This window comes from Coregonus clupeaformis, chromosome 16 (genome assembly GCF_020615455.1).
Source record: "Coregonus clupeaformis isolate EN_2021a chromosome 16, ASM2061545v1, whole genome shotgun sequence".
Taxonomy (NCBI): Eukaryota; Metazoa; Chordata; class Actinopteri; order Salmoniformes; family Salmonidae; genus Coregonus; species Coregonus clupeaformis.
The window spans coordinates 59,405,443-59,432,942 of NC_059207.1; positions in this window are offsets into that span (position 1 = coordinate 59,405,443).

Sequence of the window (27,500 nt, forward strand, 5' to 3'; positions counted from 1 at the left end):
GTCAACAGGAGGATGAGACAGGAGGATGAGGGGGAGGTCAACAGGAGGATGAGGGGGAGGTCAACAGGAGGATGAGACAGTAGGATGAGGGGGAGGTCAACAGGAGGATGAGACAGGAGGATGAGACAGGAGGATGAGACAGGAGGATGAGACAGGAGGATGAGGAGGAGGATGAGACAGGAGGATGAGGCAGGAGGATGAGTTAGGAGGATGAGACAGGAGGATGAGGCAGGAGGATGAGACAGGAGGATGAGGAGGAGGATGAGACAGGAGGATGAGGCAGGAGGATGAGACAGGAGGATGAGACAGGAGGATGAGGAGGAGGATGAGGCAGGAGGATGAGGCAGGAGGATGAAGCAGGAGGATGAGGCAGGAGGATGAGGCAGGAGGATGAGGCAGGAGGATGAGACAGGAGGATGAGGAGGAGGATGAGGCAGGAGGATGAGGCAGGAGGATGAGGCAGGAGGATGAGGCAGGAGGATGAGGCAGGAGGATGAGGCAGGAGGATGAGACAGGAGGATGAGGGGTAGGTCAACAGGAGGATGAGGCAGGAGGATGAGGGGTAGGTCAACAGGAGGATGAGGCAGGAGGATGAGACAGGAGGATGAGACAGGAGGATGAGACAGGAGGATGAGGCAGGAGGATGAGGCAGGAGGATGAGACAGGAGGATGAGACAGGAGGATGAGACAGGAGGATGAGACAGGAGGATGAGGGGTAGGTCAACAGGAGGATGAGACAGGAGGATGAGGGGGAGGTCAACAGGAGGATGAGACAGGAGGATGAGGGGGGAGGTCAACAGGAGGATGAGACAGGAGGATGAGACAGGAGGATGAGGCAGGGAGGATGAGGGGTAGGTCAACAGGAGGATGAGACAGGAGGATGAGGGGGAGGTCAACAGGAGGATGAGACAGGAGGATGAGACAGGAGGATGAGACAGGAGGATGAGACAGGAGGATGAGGGGTAGGTCAACAGGAGGATGAGACAGGAGGATGAGGGGGGAGGTCAACAGGAGGATGAGACAGGAGGATGAGACAGGAGGATGAGGCAGGAGGATGAGGGGTAGGTCAACAGGAGGATGAGACAGGAGGATGAGGGGGAGGTCAACAGGAGGATGAGACAGGAGGATGAGACAGGAGGATGAGGCAGGAGGATGAGACAGGAGGATGAGACAGGAGGATGAGACAGGAGGATGAGGGGTAGGTCAACAGGAGGATGAGACAGGAGGATGAGGGGTAGGTCAACAGGAGGATGAGACAGGAGGATGAGGGGGAGGTCAACAGGAGGATGAGACAGGAGGATGAGACAGGAGGATGAGACAGGAGGATGAGACAGGAGGATGAGACAGGAGGATGAGGGGTAGGTCAACAGGAGGATGAGACAGGAGGATGAGGGGGAGGTCAACAGGAGGATGAGGGGGAGGTCAACAGGAGGATGAGACAGGAGGATGAGGGGAGGTCAACAGGAGGATGAGACAGGAGGATGAGACAGGAGGATGAGACAGGAGGCTGAGACAGGAGGATGAGGAGGAGGATGAGACAGGAGGATGAGGCAGGAGGATGAGGCAGGAGGATGAGACAGGAGGATGAGGCAGGAGGATGAGACAGGAGGATGAGACAGGAGGATGAGGAGGAGGATGAGACAGGAGGATGAGGCAGGAGGATGAGACAGGAGGATGAGGCAGGAGGATGAGACAGGAGGATGAGACAGGAGGATGAGGAGGAGGATGAGACAGGAGGATGAGGCAGGAGGATGAGGCAGGAGGATGAGGCAGGAGGATGAGACAGGAGGATGAGACAGGAGGATGAGGCAGGAGGATGAGGCAGGAGGATGAGACAGGAGGATGAGACAGGAGGATGAGGCAGGAGGATGAGACAGGAGGATGAGGGGGAGGTCAACAGGAGAGGACAAGATGCTGAAAAACATGGATTCAAGTGGAAAGAAGAGGAAGAGGAGGATGCTCAAAACAGGAAGTGATGATTTGATGTTGAGGAAGTCAATAGTGGAGAAAAAGGCCTGTGGTGGTTAAAGATGACTCAGCTGGCTGTTCCTCTCTGTTGGATACAACACTGGGCCCATTGTGTGTGTGTGTGTGTGTGTGTGTAGTGTGTGTGGGTAGTGTGTGTGTGTAGTGTGTGTGTGTGTAGTGTGTGTGTGTGTAGTGTGTGTGTAGTGTGTGTGTGTAGTGTGTGTGTAGTGTGTGTGTGTGTGTGTGTGTGTCTAGAGTGTAATACAAAATGTTCTCTCTCAGCTTCCTCGTGTGTGCGTTTAATTCTCCCGCCTCATACACAGGCCTTTAGCTATGATAACGTGCCACCATGCCACACACAGGGAGCCCTACAGCACAGCACAGTGTTATATTAGTATTACTGCTATTGGCCTCAACACTTCTTTACTTCCCAACTGACCTGCTGGAATTGGAGTCCCTTTGTGTCAATTAGTGTATTTGTCCATTCCAAGAAGCAGTAATTTTCCATTGCATATGTCCTGTTTTTGGACTATTCTCTCTATGGCACTCAGTGGGTATGTTGTCAACATACTAATTGTAATTATTTTGCACTATAGCCTATTTATTGCCTTACCTCCATATCTTGCTACATTTGCACACACTGTATATATATTTTCTGTTGTATTTTTTACTTTACGTTTTGTTTTACCCCATATGTAACTCTGTGTTGTTGTTTTTATCGCACTGCTTTGCTTTATCTTGGCCAGGTCGCAGTTGTAAATGAGAACTTGTTCTCAACTGGCTTACCTGGTTAAATAAAGGTTAAATAAAAAAATAAAAATAAAAATAAAGAAATGTTTGTATCCTACTGTGTTTGGGTGTAAGTATTACAGAGACTGCACAGTGTGTGACGTAGAGTGGCTGTTGAACATTTCTTTCCTCTGGATAGGGCACTGCCCCCAGGAAACTGTCCACCGTGTACGTTGATCCACATAGCCCGTATTAACAGGCATACCTCTCTCCACCCCACCTTCTCTCACTCTCCCTCTCTCCCCCACTCTCCCTCTCTCCCCCACTCTCCCTCTCTCCCCCACTCCCCCTCTCTCCCTCTTTTGCTCTGCACATCCATCTCTTCCCTCCCTCCCCTGTACCTTTTGCTTTATTAGCCAGTCAATCAACAGGAATGGTGTCTAAGTGAGTGGAGGTCAATCCCCAGGCCTTTCCACTGCATTGGGCTTTACCTTTAATGGTGTTGGTCTGGGCAATAATGGCTGCACAGACGCCATATCCGCCCTGCACCCGTCCAGCATTACTACATTAGCCTAATGTATGGCTTCACCATGGAATGCTGAGCTCAACGCTTTCCCTTTTAATGGCGGCCATTTTGAGTTTAATCAGGATATGATGCGGTCAGGGGCGAGGTAGGTGCTGACACAACGGGAGACGGATAGCAGTGCTAAGAGTTATATGAAGCAGAAGGAGAGGGGGATGGGAGAGAGATGGGAGTGGAGGGGAGAGAGATGGGAGGGGATGGGAGAGAGATGGGAGGGGAGAGAGATGGGAGTGGAGGGGAGATAGATCGGAGGGGAGGGGAGCGAGAGAGAGATGGGAGGGGAGAGAGATGGGAGGGAGGGAGGGGGAGAGAGATGGGAGGAGAGGGGGAGAGATTGGAGTGGAGGAGAGAGAGATGGGAGAGGAGAGAGATGGGAGGGGATGTGAGAGAGATGGGAGGGGAGGGGAGAGAGAGAGATGGGAGGGGAGAGGAGAGAGGTGGGAGGAGAGGGGAGAGAGATGGAAGGAGAGGGGAGAGAGAGATGGGAGGAGAGGGGAGAGAGATTGGAGGGGATGGGAAATAGATGGGAGGGGAGGGGAGAGAGATGGGAGGAGAGGGGACAGAGATGGAAGGAGAGGGGAGAGAGATGGGAGGGGAGGGGAGGGGAGAGAGATGGAAGAGAGATGGGAGGGGAAGGGAGAGAGATGGGAGGGGAGGAGAGAGATGGGAGGGGAGAGAGATGGGAGGGGAGGGGAGAGAGATGGGAGGCGAGGGGAGAGAGATGGGAGGGGATGGGAGAGAGATGGGAGGGGGTGTCGTTGTATGTGTTGTATAGTTGGCCATTTGAAGTTGGTTGTTTTGTAGCGTGGAGGGAATGGGTGGCAGAGGGGGGTTGGTGGTAGTGTTGCTTAATACAGTATGTGTTGTGTGACGGGGAGATTGTGAACGCTACCCGAAAGAGGGAGATGTATTCAGGGTAGTCAATGTAAGGAGTAGCTGATAATACAAGACGTTCTGTACTGTTGACATAATCTCTCCAGTCAGAGGCTCCGTCCCAAACAGCGCTCTATTCCCCTATTTATTGCACAACCTTTCACCAGGAGTCCTATGGATCCTGGTCAAAAGTAACGCGATACCTAGGGGATAGTGTCCCATTTGGGACACATTCAGTTTGGCTACATGCTGCTGGCTTGCTGCTGTTACTAAATGCTGACCATTGTGAAGGTTAGGGATTGGGTCCCACCTAGAGGCAGTTTGATAAACACCATACAGTGGGGGAAAAAAAGTATTTAGTCAGCCACCAATTGTGCAAGTTCTCCCACTTAAAAATATGAGAGAGGCCTGTAATTTTCATCATAGGTACACGTCAACTATGACAGACAAATTGAGAAAAAAAATTCCAGAAAATCACATTGTAGGATTTTTAATGAATTTATTTGCTAATTATGATGGAAAATAAGTATTTGGTCACCTACAAACAAGCAAGATTTCTGGCTCTCACAGACCTGTAACTTCTTCTTTAAGAGGCTCCTCTGTCCTCCACTCGTTACCTGTATTAATGGCACCTGTTTGAACTTGTTATCAGCATAAAATACACCTGTCCACAACCTCAAACAGTCACACTCCAAACTCCACTATGGCCAAGACCAAAGAGCTGTTAAAGGACACCAGAAACAAAATTGTAGACCTGCACCAGGCTGGGAAGACTGAATCTGCAATAGGTAAGCAGCTTGGTTTGAAGAAATCAACTGTGGGAGCAGGTAGACACAGGTGACACCAAGAGGATAATGATTAGTCCAGACTGTGAGTGAGGAGGTGCCTAAGGTTGTCGGAGGATGACACCTAGTGGGTCGCTCCGGAACTGCAACCCCCTCCTGTAACAGTGTGGTTCCCACCTTGAAGCATGGAAGAGGAGATGTGATGATGAGGGGGTGCTTTGCTGGTGACACTCTCTGTGATTGATTTAGAATTCAAGGCACACTTAACCAGCATGGTTACCACTGCATTCTGCAGCGATACGCCATCCCATCTGGATTGCGCTTAGTAGGACTATCATTTGTTTTTTCAACAGGACAATGACCCAAAACACACATCCAGGCTGTTTAAGGGCTATTTGACCAAGGAGAGCGATGGAGTGCTGCATCAGATGACCTGGCCTCCACAATCACCCGACTTCAACCCAATTGAGATGGTTTGGGATGAGTTGGACCGCAAAGCGAAGGAAAAGCAGCCAACAAGTGCTCAGCAAATGTGGGAACTCCTTCAAGACTGTTGGAAAACCATTCCTCATGAGGCTGGTTGAGAGAATGCAAAGAGTGTGCAAAGCTGTCATCAAGGCAAAGGGTGGCTACTTTGAAGAATCTAAAATCTGAAATATATTTTGATTTGTTTAACACTTTTTTTGGTTACTACATGATTCCATATGTGTAATTTCATAGTTTTGATGTCTTCACTATTATTCTACAATGTAGAAAATAGTAAAAATAAAGAAAAACCTTTGAATGAGCAGGTGTGTCCAAACTTTTGACCGGTACTGTAAATGTAGTCAAAGTCAGAGCAAACAGAGCTAGTTAATACATCCTGGTACCAGTGCTAATGTCGGCCTAGATCAGCATGTAGTTTGTGCAATATTATCTTCTAAATCAGCGAGGAATAGGTTAAGCATGAATATGTTAGTTAGAGAACTAGCAAGCAGTATCTATCAGCATGTGGTCCTCTGTAGCCCAGTCGGTAGAGCACGGCGCTTGTAACGCCAAGGTAGTGGGTTCGATCCCCGGGACCACCCATACGTAATAATGTATGCACGCACGACTGTAAGTCGCTTTGGATGAAAGCGTCTGCTAAATGGCATATTATTATCACGCCGCCCTACGTGGCACAGTGCGGAAATTATAACAAAAGTTCAGGAAGTGTAGAAATGAATGGTATGTAGCTCAGTTGATAGAGCACGGCGTTTGCAACGCCAGGGTTGTGGGTTCGATTCCCGGGGGGGCCAGTATAAAAAAAAACATGTATTCACTAACTGTAAGTCGCTGTGGATAAGACCGTCTGCTAAATGACTTAAATGTTAATTGTTTTTTATGTTTTTGAATAATACAAGTTCTACATACGAGTAGTTCAGGGTCACAACAAATACATTATGAGTGATTTCAAAATGGGGCTTTCTACATTCTGATTGAACAGTATAAAACAATCTAACTTCAATCAAAAATATTGTTTATGTCCATGGTTGTAACACTCTCTGGTCCCTACAAGCCCCTAGTCTCTAAGTTACTGGTTGTAACACTCTCTGGTCCCTACAAGCCCCTAGTCTCTAAGTTACTGGTTGTAACACTCTCTGGTTCTGACAAGCCCCTAGTCTCTAAGTTACTGGTTGTAACACTCTCTGGTCCCTACAAGCCCCTCGTCTCTAAGTTACTGGTTGTAACACTCTCTGGTCCCTACAAGCCCCTAGTCTCTAAGTTACTGGTTGTAACACTCTCTGGTCCCTACAAGCCCCTAGTCTCTAAGTTACTGGTTGTAACACTCTCTGGTTCCTACAAGCCCCTCGTCTCTAAGTTACTGGTTGTAACACTCTCTGGTCCCTACAAGCCCCTAGTCTCTAAGTTACTGGTTGTAACACTCTCTGGTCCCTACAAGCCCCTCTCTAAGTTACTGGTTGTAACACTCTCTGGTTCTGACAAGCCCCTCGTCTCTAAGTTACTTACCTTACCTTTTAGGGTATGGTTGAGCCGGTGACTTTGTGCTGCTCAGTTCAACTTTGTCTGGGAATCAATCTGTGCACTGTAGTCAACAATGCAGCTTTTTTAACGCAATGATACTACGTTCGCAGAGATCAACCATTCAAGGCAAACACTGCAGATGTCAGCTCACTTGGAAATGACCTTTAAATGTCAAGTGTGCTATAGCACGGTTTCAAATTGAATCCCTTTCTCTCTGAGGATAATGCACTGTCTGCTATAGAACGTGCACGATACCATACATATGGTATACAATACAATACAATACAATACAATACAATACAATGTGTTTTTGTGTGATTTATTATACTGCAGTTTACACACCATCATGGTATTTCCTATAGTACCATCAGAAAGTAGAAACACGGTTTAACGTGTCTTTCAGCAAAGCGGCGAGGATGCGACGAATCAATTTCTCTTGAACCTTTTTGTGCTACATTGTGCAGCAACCAGTGTTTTCCACAAGCACATGGAGTAGCCAGCCAAAATAGAAGAGGTAGCCAGCCAAAATAGAAGAGGTAGCCAGCCAAAATAGAAGAGGTAGCCAGCCAAAATAGAAGAGGTAGCCAGCCAAATAGAAGAGGTAGCCAGCCAAAATAGAAGAGGTAGCCAGCCAAATAGAAGAGGTAGTCAGCCAAAATTGAAGAGGTAGCCAGCCAAATAGAAGAGGTAGCCAGCCAAATAGAAGAGGTAGCCAGCCAAATAGAAGAGGTAGCCAGCCAAATAGAAGAGGTAGCCAGCCAAATAGAAGAGGTAGCCAGCCAAATAGAAGAGGTAGCCAGCCAAATAGAAGAGGTAGCCAGCCAGGCTCCACCGGGCTGGGGCGGTGTTAAGATAATTGTTTTGCTGAACAAGCTCTATTTTGGTACATTCTAATGCTAGATTGTATTTTCAATCTTTTCAATTTTCAAAGAAGCAGAGAGGTAGGGGGCTAGCAGGCCAGAGGTGGATGAACGTAGTGCCCTCGTTTGGGTGTAAGGTCTGATCAGAGCCTGAAGGTAAGGAGGTGCCGTTCCCCTCACAGCTCCGTAGGTTAGCACCATGGTCTTGTAGTAGATGCGAGCCTCAACTGGAAGCCAGTGGAGTGTACGGAGGAGCGGGGTGACATGAGAGAACTTGGGAAGGTTGAACACCAGACGGGCTGTGGCGTTCTGGATAAGTTGTAGGGGTTTAATGGCACAGGCAGGGAGCCCAGCCAACAGCGAGTTGCAGTAATCCAGACGGGAGATGACAAGTGCCTGGATTAGGACCTGTGCCGCTTTCTGTGTAACATGCATTTTCTCAGCTATCTGCAGTACAGGTTTGGTTTGGGTCAGAAGTTTACATACACTCAATTAGTATTTGATAGCATTGCCTTAAAATTGTTTAACTTGGGTCAAACTTTTCGGGTAGCCTTCCGCAAGCTTCCCACAATGAGTTGGGTGAATTTAGGCCCATTCCTCCTGACAGAGCTGGTGTAACAGAGTCAGGTTTGTAGGCCTCCTTGCTCGCACATGCTTTTTCAGTTCTGCCCACAAATGTTCTATAGGATTGAGGTCAGGGCTTTGTGATGGCCACTCCAATACCTTGACTGTGTTGTCCTTAAGCCATTTTGCCACAACTTTGGAAGTACGCCTGGGGTCATTGTCCATTTGGAAGACCCATTTGCGACCAAGCTTTAACTTCCTGACTGATGTTTTGAGATGTTGCTTCAATATATCCACATAATTTTCCTTCCTCATGATGACATCTATTTTGTGAAGTGCACTAGTCCCTCCTGCAGCAAAGCACCCCCACAGAATGATGCTGCCACCCCTGTGCTTCACGGTTGGGATGGTGTTCTTCGGCTTGCAAGCCGTACCCCTTTTTCCTCCAAACATAACAATGGTCATTATGGCCAACAGTTCTATTTTTGTTTCATCAGACTTGAGGACATTTCTCCAAAAAGTACGATCTTTGTCCCCATGTGCAGTTGCAAACCGTAGTGTGGCTTTTTTATGGCGGTTTTGGAGCAGTGGCTTCTTCCATGCTGAGCGGTCTTTCAGGTTATGTCGATATAGGACTCGTTTTACTGTGGATATAGATACTTTTGTACCTGTTTCCTCCAGCATCTTCACAAGGTCCTTTGCTGTTGTTCTGGGATTGATTTGCACTTTTCGCACCAATGTACGTTTATCTCTAGGAGACAGAACGCGTCTCCTTCCTGAGCGGTATGACGGCTGCGTGGTCCCATGGTGTTTATACTTGCATACTATTGTTTGTACAAATGAACGTGGTACCTTCAGGCATTTGGAAATTGCTCCCAAGGATGAACCAGACTTGTGGAGGTCTACAATTTTCTTTCTGAGGTCTTGGTTGATTTATTTTGATTTTCCCACGATGTCAAGCAAAGAGGCACTGAGTATGAAGGTAGGCCTTGAAATACATCCACAGGTACACCTCCAATTGACTCAAATGATGTCAATTAGCCTATCAGAAGCTTCTAAAGCCATGACATCATTTTCTGGAATTTTCCAAGCTGTTTAAAGGCACAGTCAACTTAGTGTATGTAAACTTCTGACCCACTGGAATTGTGATACAGTGAATTATAAGTGCAATAATCTGTCTGTAAACAATTGTAGATTTCCTAACCCACTTGCCAAATCTATAGTTTGTTAACAAGAAATGTGTGGAGTGGTTGAAAAACAAGTTTTAATGACTCCAACCCTAATCTTCCGACTTCAACTGTACATGAGGTTGACTTTATTCAGTCAGTTCGAGACCTTTTATAAACTAGTGACGTTTTCTGTTCGTCAAATCAAAGCACAGTAAATAGCCTGTGCGCCACCACTCTGTGGCTGCATATGAAACACGCCAGGGTCCAACGTTAACGTTTCTATCACTGGCACAGTCGGGCCAGTTCGCCTAAAACATCTACTGGGCTGAACAGAAGATCTACTGGTCTGGACATGGTGTCGTTCCTAAATGCAGGCCTGCTTTGTTCTTTATGTTCAGCTATTAAAAGGATACATTAGTTATTATGATATGTTTTACAAGCTGTGTGAAATAATTTAACAATGCAAGTCATTACTCTATTCTTTAGAATTGCATACCACCCTGCATCCCACTGCTGGCTTGCCTCTGAAGCTAAGTAAGGTTGGTCCTGGTCGGTCCCTGGATGGGAGACCAGATGCTGCTGGAAGTGGTGTTGGAGGGCCAGTAGGAGGCACTATTTCCTCTGGTCTAAATAAATACCCCAATGCCCAAAGCTTGAGTGAGGACTTTGCCAGTAGGAGGCAAAATATATAATAATCCCAATCCCCCAGGGTAGTGATTGGGGACAATGCCCTGTGTAGGGTGCCATCTTTCGGATAGGATGTTAAACGGGTGTCCTGACTCCCTGTGGTCACTAAATCATAAGAGTAGGGGTGTTAACCCCCGGTGTCCTGGCTAAAATCCCAATCTGGCCCTCATACCATCATGGCCACCTAATCATCCCCAGCTTCCGATTGGCTCATTTATCTCCTCTCCCCTGTAACTTTTCCCCAGGTCGTCGCTGTAAATGAGAATGTGTTTCTCAGTCAACTTTACCTGGTAAAATACAATTATATTAATGACATTCATTTTCTTGTTTCTGAAGTATGTCATTTTGAGAAGATTTGAAAATAGGACGCTGCTCCTTTAAGACAAAGACCAATGCTAGGTCTATATTTTCTATTTTTCTAGCTTTCTTTTAGCAGACAACGCAGGTACCAAGAGGCGGGACAGACAGCAGACTGACAAACCAGCTGTTTTTTTGCCTGTCATCGCTCACTTTGTGACTGACAGGCGCCTGTCCTATCATGAGGTCGTTAGAAGATGCATGTCGTTCATTCTAGCGGGAGAGGGATCGTCTGACAAGCGAATTGAAAAGTAGTCCAGTTAATTTAAGTGGGAAAAGTACCCTGCTGAAAATGACTCTGTAATGGGCTGTTTAGCCAACAGCCGGTGCCAGTGGAAAACACTGAGGTCTGTTTTGTGCTACATTAACTGTATAGGACTTTTAGAATTATAGTTGCATTTCACAGTTTTCTATAGTCATTTTTGATTTTTTCATTTGTGTAGAAATATACCTGGTCCTTGACCAGAATCAATAGCCATCACAAAATCCAATCAAAATCCAATCAAAATAAAATGTTATTCATTTTATTTTGTCACATGCTTCTTAAACAACAGGTGTAGACTAACAGTGAAATGCTTCCTCACGACGCAGAGAGAAAGAAAATAGAGAAATAATAGAACAAATAAAACACGTAATAATAAATACACGAGTAACGATAACATGGCTCTATTCACGGGGTACCGGTACAGGGTCGATGTGCAGGGGTACGAGGTCATTGAGGTAGATCGTTTTATCACAGCTAGGGCGTTTGCGGTGACCGTATTACCGCCACAAAGGCAGTCATGAGTCATGACCACAGTAGAATTTGACCGTTGAGTCACGGTAATCTCCTTTTATGCCATCCATTAGTAGGACCCAAATCGCTAACGATCGTCAGGTTGCTAATGGCCTGGTACTCAGGGCTCTATTGTCCCTCTGAACATTTTTCGTAAATCACATCAAACACTTCACTGTGATTGATCAATTTGAAGAAAGAAGTTCAACAGCGGGTTGAAACTGTGTAAAAACATGGTTGTTGTGGATGTTGTTTCAAAGCCTAACATAACGAAATGGACTTCTAAGGTGATGATTCATTCTAAATCCGGTACATAATTGGTCTAATTCAGAGTTTGCCAAGTATAGTGAATTTGTACTTGATTTTGAATAGCCTAGTAATAGGGCATTTTTCTATTTTCATAATTAATTGGCTGACAAATGACCTCACATCTCCTCCCCTCTCTTCTTCATTTCTTTCTCCAGGGCGCAGAAAGAGGGGCTGTCAACAGCTTAACTAAATATGTTTTGTTGTGAAAACATGTTACTATCGATGTTCCCGAACAGATTTCACTTGCTTTCCCAAATGAAGCACTGGGTAGCTGCAGGAACAGGGTTGGTGAGCCCATGGCATACAGAGTACTGGGTAGCTGGAGGAACAGGGTTGGAGAGCCCATGGCATACAGAGTACTGGGTAGCTACAGGAACAGGGTTGGAGAGCCCATGGCATACAGAGTACTGGGTAGCTGGAGGAACCGGGTTGGAGAGCCCATGGCATAAAGAGTACTGGGTAGCTGGAGGAACAGGGTTGGAGAGCCCATGGCATACAGAGTACTGGGTAGCTGGAGGAACAGGGTTGGAGAGCCCATGGCATACAGAGTACTGGGTAGCTGCAGGAACAGGGTTGGAGAGCCCATGGCATACAGAGTACTGGGTAGCTGGAGGAACAGGGTTGGAGAGCCCATGGCATACAGAGTACTGGGTAGCTGGAGGAACAGGGTTGGAGAGCCCATGGCATACAGAGTACTGGGGTAGCTGGAGGAACAGGGGTTGGAGAGCCCATGGCATACAGAGTACTGGGTAGCTGGAGGAACAGGGTTGGAGAGCCCATGGCATACAGAGTACTGGGTAGCTGGAGGAACAGGGTTGGAGAGCCCATGGTATACAGAGTACTGGGTAGCTGCAGGAACAGGGTTGGAGAGCCCATGGCATACAGAGTTTGGGCGGAATATCACCTGTCGGGCAGCGAGAGCATGCTCCTCAAACAGTGGTTGATGTGTGGCGTGAAATAAGTGTACATATTTTAGGCGGAATACACTATATTTACAAAAGTATGTGGACACCCCTTCAAATTAGTGGATTGGGCTATTTCAGCCACACCTGTTGCTGACCGGTGTATAAAATCGAGCACACCGCCATGCAATCTCCATTGACAAATATTGGCAGTAGAATGGCCTTACTGAAGAGCTCAGTGACTTTCAACGTGGCACCGTCATAGGATGGGCGGCAGGTAGCTTAGTGGGTAAGAGCGTTGTGCCAGTAACCGAAAGGTCGCTGGTTCTAATCCCCGAGCCAACTAGGTGAAAAATCTGTCGATGTGCCCTTGAGCAAGGCACTTAACCCTAATTGCTTCTGTAAGTCGCTCTGGATAAGAGCGTCTGCTAAATGACTAAAATGTAAATGTAATGCCACCTTTCCAACAAGTAATTTCGTGACATTTCTGCCCTGCTAGAGCTGCCCTGGTCAACTGTAAGTGCTGTTATTGTGAAGTGGAAACGTTTAGGAGCAACAACGGCTCAGCAGCGAAGTGGTAGGCCACACAAGCTCACAGAACGGGACCGCTGAGTGCTGAAGAGTGTAGCGCGTAAAAATAGTCTGTCCTCGGCTGCAACACTCACTACTGAGTTCCAAACTGCCTCTGGAAGCAACGTCAGCACAATAACTGTTGTTGGGAGCTTCATGAAATGGGTTTCCATGGCCGAGCAGCCGCACACAAGCCTAAGATAGTATATATCTATATAGCATAGTGCCAACTGTAAAGTTTGGTGGAGGAGGAATAATGGTCTGGTGCTGTTTTTCATGGTTCGGTCTAGGCGCCTTACTTCCAGTGAAGGGAAATTTTAACTCTACATCATACAATGACATTCTAGACTATTCTGTGCTTCCAACTTTGTGGGAACGGTTTGGGGAAGGCACTTTCCTGTTTCAGCATGACAATGCCCCCGTGCACAAAGCGAGGTCCATACAGAAATGGTTTGTCGAGATCGGTGTGGAAGAACTTGACTGGCCTGCACAGAGCCCTGACCTCAACCCCATCGAACACCTTTGGGATGAATTGGAACGCCGACTGCGAGCCAGGCCTAATCGCCCAACATCAGTGCCCGACCTCACTAATGCTCTTGTGGCTGAATGGAAGCAAGTCCCCACAGCAATGTTCCAACATCTAGTGGAAAGCCTTCCCAGAAGAGTGGAGGCTGTTATAGCAGCAAAGGGGGGACCAACTCCATATTAATGCCCATGATTTTGGAATGAGATGTTCGACGAGCAGGTATCCACATACTTTTGGTCATGTAGTGTATCACCTGTTGCACAGCGAAATAACCGGAGTAGCCTATACCCAACATACCAGCGGGAAAGTGGCCTCTATTCGCTATTCCAGTGACAGATGACACGTCTTCTTTCCCCGCCCATGTTCCTGCCCCATTCCTGCCCCGTTCCTGCCCCGTTCCTGCCCCGTTCCTGCCCATTTGATAATGGCCCATTCTAAATCGAAAGTCATTTGACATATTAGTAAAGGCAAGATTAAATTGAGAATAGTCTGATGGGTGAAAATATGATCACTTGATGAGAGAACAGCTGTGCAGCCGGAGGTTAGGAACAGAGAACTAATATTGTCAGCTAAATGATCAAGCGCACAGCCTATGGCATGGAGTACAGCCAGGTAACATACATTAGGCCAACTCATATTCTATTCTTCTGACATGTATTTTCTTCATATCATAATGTTTCTTTCCACCTGACTAAAATAAATAATGGATTTATTGTGATGGTGTATATTAAATTGATTTATTAGGCTTTTTAAAATATAGATGTTCCAAAGGCGCTCATCAGTGGCTTGTATGCAGGGTGTGGAGGCCTGGAGATGCTGAATGTGTTTATGTTAATTTACGGTAAATTACCGTGAAACTGGCTGTGTTTTGCATGACAATAACCAGCTGACGAAATGTCATGACCGCCACAGCCCTATTATGTTGCTATGGTTATTATCCGTGGCTGATTCGCTGGGGTTATGGAAAAGCCAATCTGTCTGTACGTTAAGAAATCACTCACAGTGTGCTTGCACAAAGACATTGATATTTTCTTGACAGGCTTTCTTTTGAGGTCAGTACTGTGTTTGAGGTCAAGAGAAGACGGGAGAAGTAGAGAGAGAGAGACAGAGAGAGGTATAGAGACAGAAGTAGAGAGAGAGAGACAGAGAGAGGTATAGAGACAGAAGTAGAGAGATAGAGAGAGAGAGAGAGAGAGAGAGAGAAGAGTGAGAGCGAGCGAGAGAGAGAGAGAGAGAGAGAGAGAGAGAGAGAGAGACAGAGATAGGTATAGAGACAGAAGTAGAGAGAGAGAAGTAGATATATAAAGATGTAAAGACAGAAAGGTGGATAAAGAAAGAGATGAATACTCCCGTCTCTCTCTCTCTCTCTCTCTCTACTCTCTCTCTCTCTCTCTCTCTTTCTCCTCTCTGTGCATCTCTCTCTCGCTCTCTCGCTCTCTCTCTACTCTCTCTCTCTCTCTCTCTCTCTCTCTCTCTCTCTCTCTCTCTCTCTCTCTCTCTCTCTCTCTCTCTCTCTCTCTCTCTCTCTACTCTCTCTCTCTACCCTCTCTGGCATTTGTGCATGAGCCTAAACTTTAGGTCCTAACTGTACGCGCCCCAAATAGACTACACGCCAATCGCCAAATGCTTTTGTTTAAAATCTGTCAGTTTAAGCTAGAGATCTCTGTTTTTTTTGCATTGGATGCGTCTCAATCCACCAGTGTCGCGCTTCTGTTTTGCTATTTATCCCTCCCTCCCTCCCTCCCTCCCTCTATCCTTCTCCTTCTCTCCCTCTATCTATCCCTCCCATTTATTTTCTCTCTCTCTCTCTCTCTCTCTCTCTCTCTCTCTCTCTCTCGCTGTCTCTCTCTCTATCGCTGTCTCTCCTGCTCTCTCTCTCGCCTAATCTCTCTGTTTCTCACTCTCTCTCTCTTTCTATATTTATCTCCCCTTCTCTACCCCTCTCTCTCTCTCTCTCTCTCTCTCTCTCTCTCTCTCTCTCTCTCTCTCTCTCTCTCTCTCTCTCTCTCTCTCTCTCTCTCTCTCTCTCTCTCTCTCTCTCTCTCTCTCGCTCTCTCTCGCTCTGGGGTACTTCTGAGGGATTGCTGTCCCTCTGGAGTACAGCACAGCATCCATCTATTCATCAAAGTGTCACAGCACTCCACTGCAGACCCGTCCGCCATCCTGCCCCGCTGCAAAACAACCACTCAGGCAAAAATAAACACAGCTACACACACACACATACACACACACACACACACACACACACACACACACACACGCGCACACACACACACACACACACACACACAGGTGTGCGGTGGTCCCGGCAGCCTAGCTCCAACAAGGTCACACCGCTCCCTTTGTGCCTGTTTAGTCGTTTGTGTACCGGAGACGGGCAGTGGCAACCAGACACTAACATCCGCCCTCATGGGGCCAGCAGCAGGCAGAGCTGTCTCTGTTGTTCTGCTAGAGCAGTTGTGTGTGAGAGGAGACAGAGAATAGCAGCCCTCCTCTATGCCAGGTAGAAAATCCCAAAAGGCCAGCACTTCATTTATGTATATTTTACTGCATGGCATAGAGGTGACTATGAGCCTGAGGATTGACACTGGACCACATCAGAGCATGTCGCCTGGAATCAACCAGCTCATTTCATAATGCATCCTAGGGGTGGGGGGACGGGAGGGAGGGTGTGTGTGAGGTCACTTAATCAAATTCTCAACTTGTGTGTGTGTGTGTGTGTGTGTGTGTGTGTGTGTGTGTGTGTGTGTGTGTGTGTGTGTGTGTGTGTGTGTGTGTGTGTGTGTGTGTCAGTGGCGGTCGGTGCTGTTTAAGATGAGGGAGGAAGATTAATTGTTTTATGAGAATGGCCTTATTTCTATTACAGCATCTTGGATGACTGTCATTCATATTCCATTCACCCAGTTCAATGTAACAGCGATAGGTTTAGGCTACTACATGATACTCACATTTTCCCTATACCCATCATGAGGATGCTACAACCTAGCCTGTGAATGAAAGTTTACAACGTAGGTGCACAGGTCGAGAGTAAAAGTGGAGTAATCAAGGTGACAGACAGTGACCCATTCAGTACCGCCTTGCACACTCCTGCCTGCATCTAGCTGATCTAGGGTGTAATCATTAGTCCAACTGTTGCAAACGAGAGTTTCTATTGGACAAATATGTAGTGAATGCGGGGAGTAGGATATCTACCCCTCCTTGACTTCTTTCCTTCTTTCCTCAGTTGCTTGGTCACTGTGACAACCATTGACTGACATTTCGAGGCCCATGTGTGTGGGCTGTGTGGGAATTGACTATTCTCAGTGCAAATTACCTTTGATATTAACCTTGGCGTGTATCTGAAGAGATCACTGTCACCTCACCCACTGCCTGAGGAGCAGGATAAACAGATGATTGATGGATTAGCATCTGGGAAGGGAGGGACACACACACAGACACACACACAGACTCACACGCACACACGCCACACACACACACACACACACACACACACACACACACACACACACACACACACACACACACACACACACACACACACACACACACACCCACACCACACACACACACACACACACACACACACACACACACACACACACACACACACACACACACACACACACACACACACACACACACACACACACACACACACACACACACACACACACACACACACACACACACACACACACACACACACACACACACACACACACACACACACACAAACACTCACACACTCAAACACACACACAAACACACACACAAACACACACACACACACACTACACACACACACACACAGACACACACACACACCACACACACACATACACAGACACACACACACACACACACACCACACACACACACACACACACACACACACACACACACACACACACACACACACAAACACACACACACACACACACACACACACACACACACACACACACACACACACACACACACACACACACACACACACACACAAACACTCACACACTCAAACACACACACAAACACACACACAAACACACACACACACACACACACACACACACACACACACACACACACACACACACACACACACACACACACACACAAACACACACACAGACACACACACACACACACACACACACACACACACACACACACACACACACACACACACACACACACACAAACACACACACACACAGAGAAAGAGAGAGAAACAGGCACTTCCAGTTCTGGAAAGAGTTAAGAGACCACTGCAAAAATATACGTTTTTCTGGTTTTACTATTTATAGGTGTGTGTTTGGGTGAAATTAACATTTTTGTTTTATTCTATAAACTACTGACAACATTTCACCCAAATTCCAAATAAAAATATTATCATTTAGAGCATTTATTGGCAGAAAATGACAACTGGTCAAAACAACAAAAAAGATGCAGTGTTGTCAGACCTCGAATAATGCAAAGAAAATAAGTTCATGTTCATTTTTAAACAACACAATACTAATGTTTTAACTAAGGAAAAGTTCAGAAATCAATATTTGGTGGAATAACCCTGATTTTCAATCACAGCTTTCATACGTCTTGGCATGCTCTCCACCAGTCTTTCACATTGATGTCGGGTGACTTTATGCCACTCCTGGCGCAAAAATTCAAGCAGCTCGGCTTTGTTTGATGGCTTGTGACCATCCATCTTCCTCTTGATCACATTCCAGAAGTTTTCAATGGGGTTCAGGTCTGGAGATGGCCATGACAGGGTCTTGATCTGGTGGTCCTCCATCCACACCTTGATTGACCTGGCTGTGTGGCATGGCGCATTGTCCTGCTGGAAAACCCAATCCTCAGAGTTGGGGAACAATGTCAGAGCAAAAGGAAGCAAGTTTTATTCCAGGACAACCTTGTACGTGGCTTGATTCATGCGTCCTTCACAAAGACAAATCTGCCCGATTCCAGCCTTGCTGAAGCACCCCCAGATCATCACCGATCCTCCACCAAATTTCACAGTGGGTGCGAGACACTGTGGCTTGTAGGCCTCTCCAGGTCTCCGTCTAACCATTAGACGACCAGGTGTTGGCCAAAGCTGAAAATTGGACTCATCAGAGAAGATGACCTTACTCCAGTCCTCTACGGTCCAATCCTTATGGTCTTTTGCAAACCTCAGCCTGGCTCTTCTTTGCTTCTCATTGATGAAGGGCTTTTTTCAAGCTTTGCACGACTTCAGCCCTGCCCCTAGGAGCCTGTTTCGAACCGTCCTCGCCGTGCACTTATGTTTACATTTTAGTCATTTAGCAGACGCTCTTATCCAGAGCGACTTACAGTTAATGAGTGCATACATTTATTATTTACATAATTTTTTTTATACCCCCTGCACAGAGAAACCCGACACTTAGTTTTTTTTGTTTTTTTTTACTGAAGTGCCATAGCCTATAGAGCTCTACACTTTCCAATTATCAGTTGGAAAGAGGAGATGTAGAAAGTTTAATAGACAGACTAAGTTAGCAAAACAATAGCTTATAATTATTAGTAAACGCTCCCACTATTAGGTCAAGTTTATCTACATGAAAATAATGTTAATAAAAATTTAAAATAATCTTAAAATTAATGTAGGCCATATTTTTTTTAAACGGTTATTTTATTTTCATGACGGTCTTCATCCATAACCGTCAGTTAAACAGTTATTAAATTTCCGTCACAGTCCTAGTGGTGTGTTCGTGTGTGCAGTTATTTATGTGTGTGCATACCTGTGTTTATGCGCTTGCCTGTTTCTAATGTGACACAGCATACTCAAGAAGCACCGATTAAACAACTGACCGAGAAAGCATCCAGGGTGACAAGACTTCTAGGTTTCAGGAAGGCAGCAGTGGTACACTAGCCATCCACTAGGTTTCAGGACAGCAGTAGTGGTACACTAGCCATCCACTAGGTTTCAGGACAGCAGTAGTGGTACACTAGCCATCCACTAGGTTTCAGGACAGCAGTAGTGGTACACTAGCCATCCACTAGGTTTCAGGACAGCAGTAGTGGTACACTAGCCATCCACTAGGTTTCAGGACAGCAGTAGTGGTACACTAGCCATCCACTAGGTTTCAGGACAGCAGTAGTGGTACACTAGCCATCCACTAGGTTTCAGGAAGGCAGCAGTGGTACACTAGCCATCCACTAGGTTTCAGGAAGGCAGTGTACCAACACTAGCCATCCACTAGGTTTCAGGAAGGCAGAATTGATGCACTAGCGATCTGTTTGTTAGCTTTTGTGTGAATTTTAGAGTGGTTACATTTCTCTAGCCGCTTCCCTCAGCTGCTTACCAAAACAGTGGAAGGGTGTCGGTTTGTTGTTGTTTGTACTGCTAATATCTCTTTAATGTTACATAACATATGTTGCTCAGTCTTCTTTGCTAACCACATTTTCTCCTTCTCTCCCTTTCCCCTTTCCATTCCCTCTCCCCCTCTCCATTCCCTCTCCATTCCTTCTCCCCCTCTCCATTCCCTCTCCATTCCTTCTCCCCCTCTCCATTCCCTCTCCATTCCCTCTCCCCATCTCCATTCCTTCTCCCCCTCTCAATTCCCCCTCTCCATTCCTTCTCCCCCTCTCCATTCCCTCTCCCCCTTTCCATTCCTTCTCCCCCTCTCAATTCCCCCTCTCCATTCCCTCTCCATTCCCTCTCCATTCCCTCTCCCCCTCTCCATTCCTTCTCCCCCTCTCCATTCCTTCTCCCCCTCTACATTACCTCTCCATTCCCTCTCCATTCCCTCTCCATTCCCTCTCCCCCTCCCCATTCCCTCTCCATTCCCTCTCCCCTCTCCCCCTCTCCCCCTCTCCCCCTCTCCATTCCTTCTCCCCCTCTACATTACCTCTCCATTCCCTCTCCATTCCCTCTCCATTCCCTCTCCCCTCCCCATTCCCTCTCCATTCCCTCTCCCCTCTCCCCCTCTCCCCTCTCCCCCTCTCCCCCTCTCCATTCCCTCTCCCCCTCTCCCCCTCTCCATTCCCTCTCCCCCTCTCCATTCCCTCTCCATTCCCTCTCCATTCCTTCTCCCCCTCCCCATTCCCTCTCCATTCCCTCTCCCTTCCCTCTCCCCCTCTCCGTCCCCTCTCCCTTCCCCCTCCCCCTCCCCATTCCCTCTCCACTCCCTCTCCCCCTCTCCCCCTCTCCCCCTCTCCCCCTCTCCCCCTCTCCATTCCCTCTCCCCCTCTCCATTCCTTCTCCCCCTCTCAATTCCCCCTCTCAATTCCTTCTCCCCCTCTCCATTCCCTCTCCCTCTCCATTCCTTCTCCCCCTCTCCATTCCCTCTCCCCCTCTCCATTCCTCTCCCCCTCTCCATTGCCTCTCCATTCCCTCTCCATTCCCTCTCCATTCCCTCTCCCCCTCTCCATTCCCTCTCCATTCCCTCTCCATTCCCTCTCCCCCTCTCCATTCCCTCTCCATTCCCTCTCCCCCTCTCCATTCCCTCTCCATTCCCTCTCCATTCCCTCTCCCCCTCTCCATTCCCTCTCCATTCCCTCGCCCCCTCTCCATTCCCTCTCCATTCCCTCTCCCCCTCTCCATTCCCTCTCCATTCCCTCTCCCCCTCTCCATTCCCTCTCCATTCCTCTCCCCTCTCCATTCCCTCTCCATTCCCTCTCCATTCCCTCTCCATTCCCTCTCCATTCCCTCTCCATTCCCTCTCCATTCCCTCTCCATTCCTTCTCCCCCTCTCCATTCCCTCTCCCCCTCTCCATTCCTTCTCCCCCTCTCCATTTTCTCTCCATTCCCTCTCCATTCCCTCTCCATTCCCTCTCCATTCCCTCTCCATTCCCTCTCCATTCCCTCTCCCCCTCTCCATTCCCTCTCCATTCCCTCTCCCCCTCTCCCCCTCTCCATTCCCTCTCCCCCTCTCCATTCCCTCTCCCGCTCTCCATTCCCTCTCCATTCCCTCTCCATTCCCTCTCCATTCCCTCTCCCCCTCTCCATTCCCTCTCCATTCCCTCTCCCCCTCTCCATTCCCTCTCCATTCCCTCTCCATTCCCTCTCCATTCCCTCTCCATTCCCTCTCCATTCCCTCTCCATTCCCTCTCCATTCCCTCTCCATTCCCTCTCCATTCCTTCTCCCCCTCTCCATTCCCTCTCCCCCTCTCCATTCCTTCTCCCCCTCTCCATTTTCTCTCCATTCCCTCTCCATTCCCTCCCCATTCCCTCTCCATTCCCTCTCCATTCCCTCTCCATTCACTCTCCCCCTCTCCATTCCCTCTCCATTCCCTCTCCCCCTCTCCCCCTCTCCATTCCCTCTCCCCCTCTCCATTCCCTCTCCATTCCCTCTCCCCATCTCCCCTTCTCCATTCCCTCTCCCCCTCTCCATTCCCTCTCCCGCTCTCCATTCCCTCTCCATTCCCTCTCCATTCCCCATCCCCCTTCCCTCCAACAGCTCAGAACTGCAGCTTTACTCTCCAGAGCTCCAACGGTACGATAGAGAGCCCAGGCTACCCGTACGGCTACCCCAACTACGCCAACTGTACGTGGGTGATCCTGGCAGCAGAACACAACAGGATACAGCTGGTGTTCCAAGGATTCGCCCTAGAGGAAGACTTTGACCTGCTGTCTGTCTACGACGGCCCGCCCAGCCCTGGGAACCTTAGGACCAGGTCAGAATTATGAACTTGGATGATTTGCGATGAAATAGTTGGGCTTAATAGGGACCGGAGTTTTCCTTGGCCAGGTTAATAGGGACAGGAATTTTCCTTGGCCAGGTTAATAGGGACAGGAGTTTTCCTTGGCCAGGTTAATAGGGACAGGAGTTTTCCTTGGCCAGGTTAATAGGGGCAGGAGTTTTCCTTGGCCAGGTTAATAGGGACAGGAGTTTTCCTTGGCCAGGTTAATAGGGACAGGAGTTTTCCTTGGCCAGGTTAATAGGGACAGGAGTTTTCCTTGGCCAGGTTAATAGGGACAGGAGTTTTCCTTGGCCAGGTTAATAGGGACAGGAGTTTTCCTTGGCCAGGTTAATAGGGACAGGAGTTTTCCTTGGCCAGGTTAATAGGGACAGGAGTTTTCCTTGGCCAGGTTAATAGGGGCAGGAGTTTTCCTTGGCCAGGTGGATTCATTTCTTCCTGATGCATTGAGTTGGCACTAGTCTCTGCAATGTGAATTGATTCAACATAGTGATGATTCAACATAGTGGCAGAAGCCACTAACAGCAGTCTGCAGTGGGCAGTAGCCACTAAGAACAGTCTGCAGTGGGCAGTAGCCACTAAGAACAGTCTGCAGTGGGCAGTAGCCACTAACAGCAGTCTGCAGTGGGCAGTAGCCACTAAGAACAGTCTGCAGTGGGCAGTAGCCACTAAGAACAGTCTGCAGTGGGCAGTAGCCACTAAGAACAGTCTGCAGTGGGCAGTAGCCACTAAGAACAGTCTGCAGTGGGCAGTAGCCACTAAGAACAGTCTGCAGTGGGCAATAGCCACTAACAGCAGTCTGCAGTGGGCAGTAGCCACTAAGAACAGTCTGCAGTGGGCAGTAGCCACTAAGAACAGTCTGCAGTGGGCAGTAGCCACTAAGAACAGTCTGCAGTGGGCAGTAGCCACTAAGAACAGTCTGCAGTGGGCAGTAGCCACTAACAGCAGTCTGCAGTGGGCAGTAGCCACTAAGAACAGTCTGCAGTGGGCAGTAGCCACTAAGAACAGTCTGCAGTGGGCAGTAGCCACTAAGAACAGTCTGCAGTGGGCAGTAGCCACTAAGAACAGTCTGCAGTGGGCAGTAGCCACTAACAGCAGTCTGCAGTGGGCAGTAGCCACTAAGAACAGTCTGCAGTGGGCAGTAGCCACTAAGAACAGTCTGCAGTGGGCAGTAGCCACTAAGAACAGTCTGCAGTGGGAAGTGGCCACTAAGAACAGTCTGCAGTGGGCAGTAGCCACTAAGAACAGTCTGGAGTGGGCAGTAGCCACTAAGAACAGTCTGCAGTGGGCAGTATCCACTAAGAACAGTCTGCAGTGGGCAGTAGCCACTAAGAACAGTCTGCAGTGGGCAGTAGCCACTAAGAACAGTCTGCAGTGGGCAGTAGCCACTAAGAACAGTCTGCAGTGGGCAGTGGCCACTAAGAACAGTCTGCAGTGGGCAGTAGCCACTAAGAACAGTCTGCAGTGGGCAGTATCCACTAAGAACAGTCTGCAGCGGGCAGTATCCACTAAGAACAGTCTGCAGTGGGCAGTAGCCACTAAGAACAGTCTGTAGTGGGCAGTAGCCACTAAGAACAGTCTGCAGTGGGCAGTGGCCACTAAGAACAGTCTGCAGTGGGCAGTAGCCACTAAGAACAGTCTGCAGTTGGCAGTGGCCACTAAGAACAGTCTGCAGTGGGCAGTAGCCTCTAAGAACAGTCTGCAGTGGGCAGTAGCCACTAAGAACAGTCTGCAGTGGGCAGTAGCCACTAAGAACAGTCTGCAGTGGGCAGTAGCCACTAAGAACAGTCTGCAGTGGGCAGTAGCCACTAAGAACAGTCTGCAGTGGGCAGTAGCCTCAAAGAACAGTCTGCAGTGGGCAGTAGCCTCTAAGAACAGTCTGCAGTGGGCAGTAGCCACTAAGAACAGTCTGCAGTGGGCAGTAGCCACTAAGAACAGTCTGCAGTGGGCAGTAGCCACTAAGAACAGTCTGCAGTGGGCAGTAGCCACTAAGAACAGTCTGCAGTGGGCAGTAGCCACTAAGAACAGTCTGCAGTGGGCAGTAGCCACTAAGAACAGTCTGCAGTGGGCAGTAGCCACTAAGAACAGTCTGCAGTGGGCAGTAGCCACTAAGAACAGTCTGCAGTGGGCAGTAGCCACTAAGAACAGTCTGCAGTGGGCAGTAGCCTCTAAGAACAGTCTGCAGTGGGCAGTAGCCTCTAAGAACAGTCTGCAGTGGGCAGTAGCCACTAAGAACAGTCTGCAGTGGGCAGTAGCCACTAAGAACAGTCTGCAGTGGGCAGTAGCCACTAAGAACAGTCTGCAGTGGGCAGTAGCCACTAAGGTCTATACAGTAGTGCCCCAGACCTTAAAGATAGTCCAGGGTCCATTTTGGGTCAAGTATGTTTGAAAGCTATAGAAAAACCATGTGTTGGAGTGTCTGTATTGTTCATATACAGTACAGGTAGAGATTAAAGGTTTTGTCTCTCACCCACTGTCATAGCTCTTTATCCTCAATGCTGAGCACTTCAACTGGGTTAGTGTGGCACTACCTCAGAGGGGTTTAGAAATGTGCTATGCAAGCCTATATAGAGAGAGAGGCCTCATCTTAAGATGTAACTGCCTTTACCAAAGCCTTTCTAGCTGTTGGCAGGCATGACATTGGCTGCTCTCTAAATGCACACAGAAACACCATAAACACGTTAGAGGCTCTGTTGTCGCCAAACATACATATCTTTGTTTCCGATCCCCTTCTGTGGCCTGCCAGTCTCTCTCTCTCTCTCTCTCTCTCTCTCTCTCTCTCTCTCTCTCTCTCTCTCTCTCTCTCTCTCTCTCTCTCTGTCTCTCTCTCTCTCTCTCTCTCTCTCTCTCTCTCTCTCTCTCTCTCTCTCTCTCTCTCTCTCTCTCTCTCTCTCTCTCTCTCTCTCTCTCTCTCTCTCTCTCTCTCTCTCTCTCTCTCTCTCTCTCTCTCTCTCTCTCTCTCTCTCTCTCTCTCTCTCTCTCTCTCTCTCTCTCTCTCTCTCTCTCTCTCTCTCTCTCTCTCTCTCTCTCTCTCTCTCTCTCTCTCTCTCTCTCTCTCTCTCTCTCTCTCTCTCTCTCTCTCTCTCTCTCTCTCTCTCTCTCTCTCTCTCTCTCTCTCTCTCTCTCTCTCTCTCTCTCTCTCTCTCTCTCTCTCTCTCTCTCTCTCTCTCTCTCTCTCTCTCTCTACTCTCTCTCTCTCTCCCTCTCTGTGCATATCTCTCTCTCTCTCTCTCTCTCTCTCTCTCTCTCTCTCTCTCTCTCTCTCTCTACTCTCTCTCTCTCTCTCTCTCTCTCTCTCTCTCTCTCTCTCTCTCTCTCTCTCTCTCTCTCCCTCTCTGTGCATATCTCTCTCTCTCTCTCTCTACTCTCTCTCTCTCTCTCTCCCTCTCTCCCTCTCTCGCTCTCTCTCTCTCTCTCTCTCTCTCTCTCTCTCTCTCTCTCTCTCTCTCTCTCTCTCTCTCTCTCTCTCTCTCTCTCTCTCTCTCTCTCTCTCTCTCTCTCTCGCTCTCTCGCTCTCTCGCTTTCTGTCAATTTTTTCAATTTCAGTTTAAAGGCTTTATTGGCATGGGAAACGTGTGTTAACATTGCCAATGCAAATGAAATTGATAGTAAACAAAAGAGAAATACACAATAAATATTAACAGTAAACATTACACTCAGAAGTTTCAAAAGAATAAAGACATTTCAAATGTCATATTATGTATATATACAGTGTTGTAACATTGTGCAAATAGTTAAAGTACAAATGGGAAAATAAATAAACATTAATATGGATTGTATTTACAATGGTGTTTGTTCTTCACTGGTTGCCCTTTTCTTGTGGCAACAGGTCACAAATCTTGCTGCTGTGATGGCACACTGTGGTTTTTCACCTAGTAGATGAGGGAGTTTATCAAAATTGGGTTTGTTTTCTTTGTGGATCTCTGTAGTCTGAGGGAAAAATGTGTCTCTAATATGGTCATACATTTGGCAGGAGGTTAGGAATTGCAGCTCAGTTTCCACCTCATTTTGTGGGCAGTGTGCACATAGCCTGTCTTCTGTTGAGAGCCAGGTCTGCCTACGGCAGCCTTTCTCAATAGCAAGGCTATGCTCACTGAGTCTGTACATAGTCAAAGCTTTCCTTAAGTTTGGGTCAGTCACAGTGGTCAGGTATTCTGCCACTGTGTACTCTCTGTTTAGGGCCAAATAGCATTATAGTTTGCTCTGTTTTTTTGTTAATTCTTTCCAATGTGTCAAGTAATTCTCTTTTTGTTTCTCATAATTCTCTTTTTGTTTTCTCTCTCTCTCTCTCTCCTCTCTCTCTCTCTCTCTCTCTCTCTCTCTCTCTCTCTCTCTCTCTCTCTCTCTCTCTCTCTCTCTCTCTCTCTCTCTCTAGCTCTCTATTCCTCCCTCTCTATCTATCTCTCTCTCTCTTTCTGTATCAAATGCAATATAATTAAATGGCATGAATGATAAGGTCAATGTTGTCAAAGTGAAGTGATACACCTAAAAATTATAAAACAACAGTGACAGCAGTAACAATAGTAGATATAATACTACATAAATAATAATATACTGGATATATTAGTGATGGAAGAACAACATCTATACAGTTACATATTAATATTATTTTAGAACAATATTATGTAGATTTTTTACTTCAATTATTGAAGTTTATTTATTTTTTGCTACTGTAGGTAGTGTCAGCTATGAAATGGTGGTATTGAATCTCAATACCTACAGAATTGTTAGAAATGCATCACATATCCTATTGGCACCTAAGTATCATGATAATATTGTTTCGTGAGGTCCCTGGCAAATCCCAGCCCTAATGTACAGTGCAATCGGAAAGTATTCAGACCCCTTCCCTTTTTCCACGTTTGGTTACGTTACAGCCTTATTCTGAAATGGATTAAATAAAAAAATGTCCTCATCAATACCCCCAAAATTTTTGCAAATGTATTAAATATTGAAAACAGCAATACCTTATCAACATACGTATTCAGACCCTTTGCTATGAGACTCGAAATTGAGCTCGGGTGCATCCTGTTTCCATTGATCATCCTTGATTTGTTTGTAAACTTGATTGGAGTCCACCTGTGGTAAATTCAATTGATTGGATATGATTTGGAAAGGCACACAACTGTATATATAAGGTCCCACAGTTGACAGTGCATGTCAGAGCAAAAACCAAGCCATGAGGTC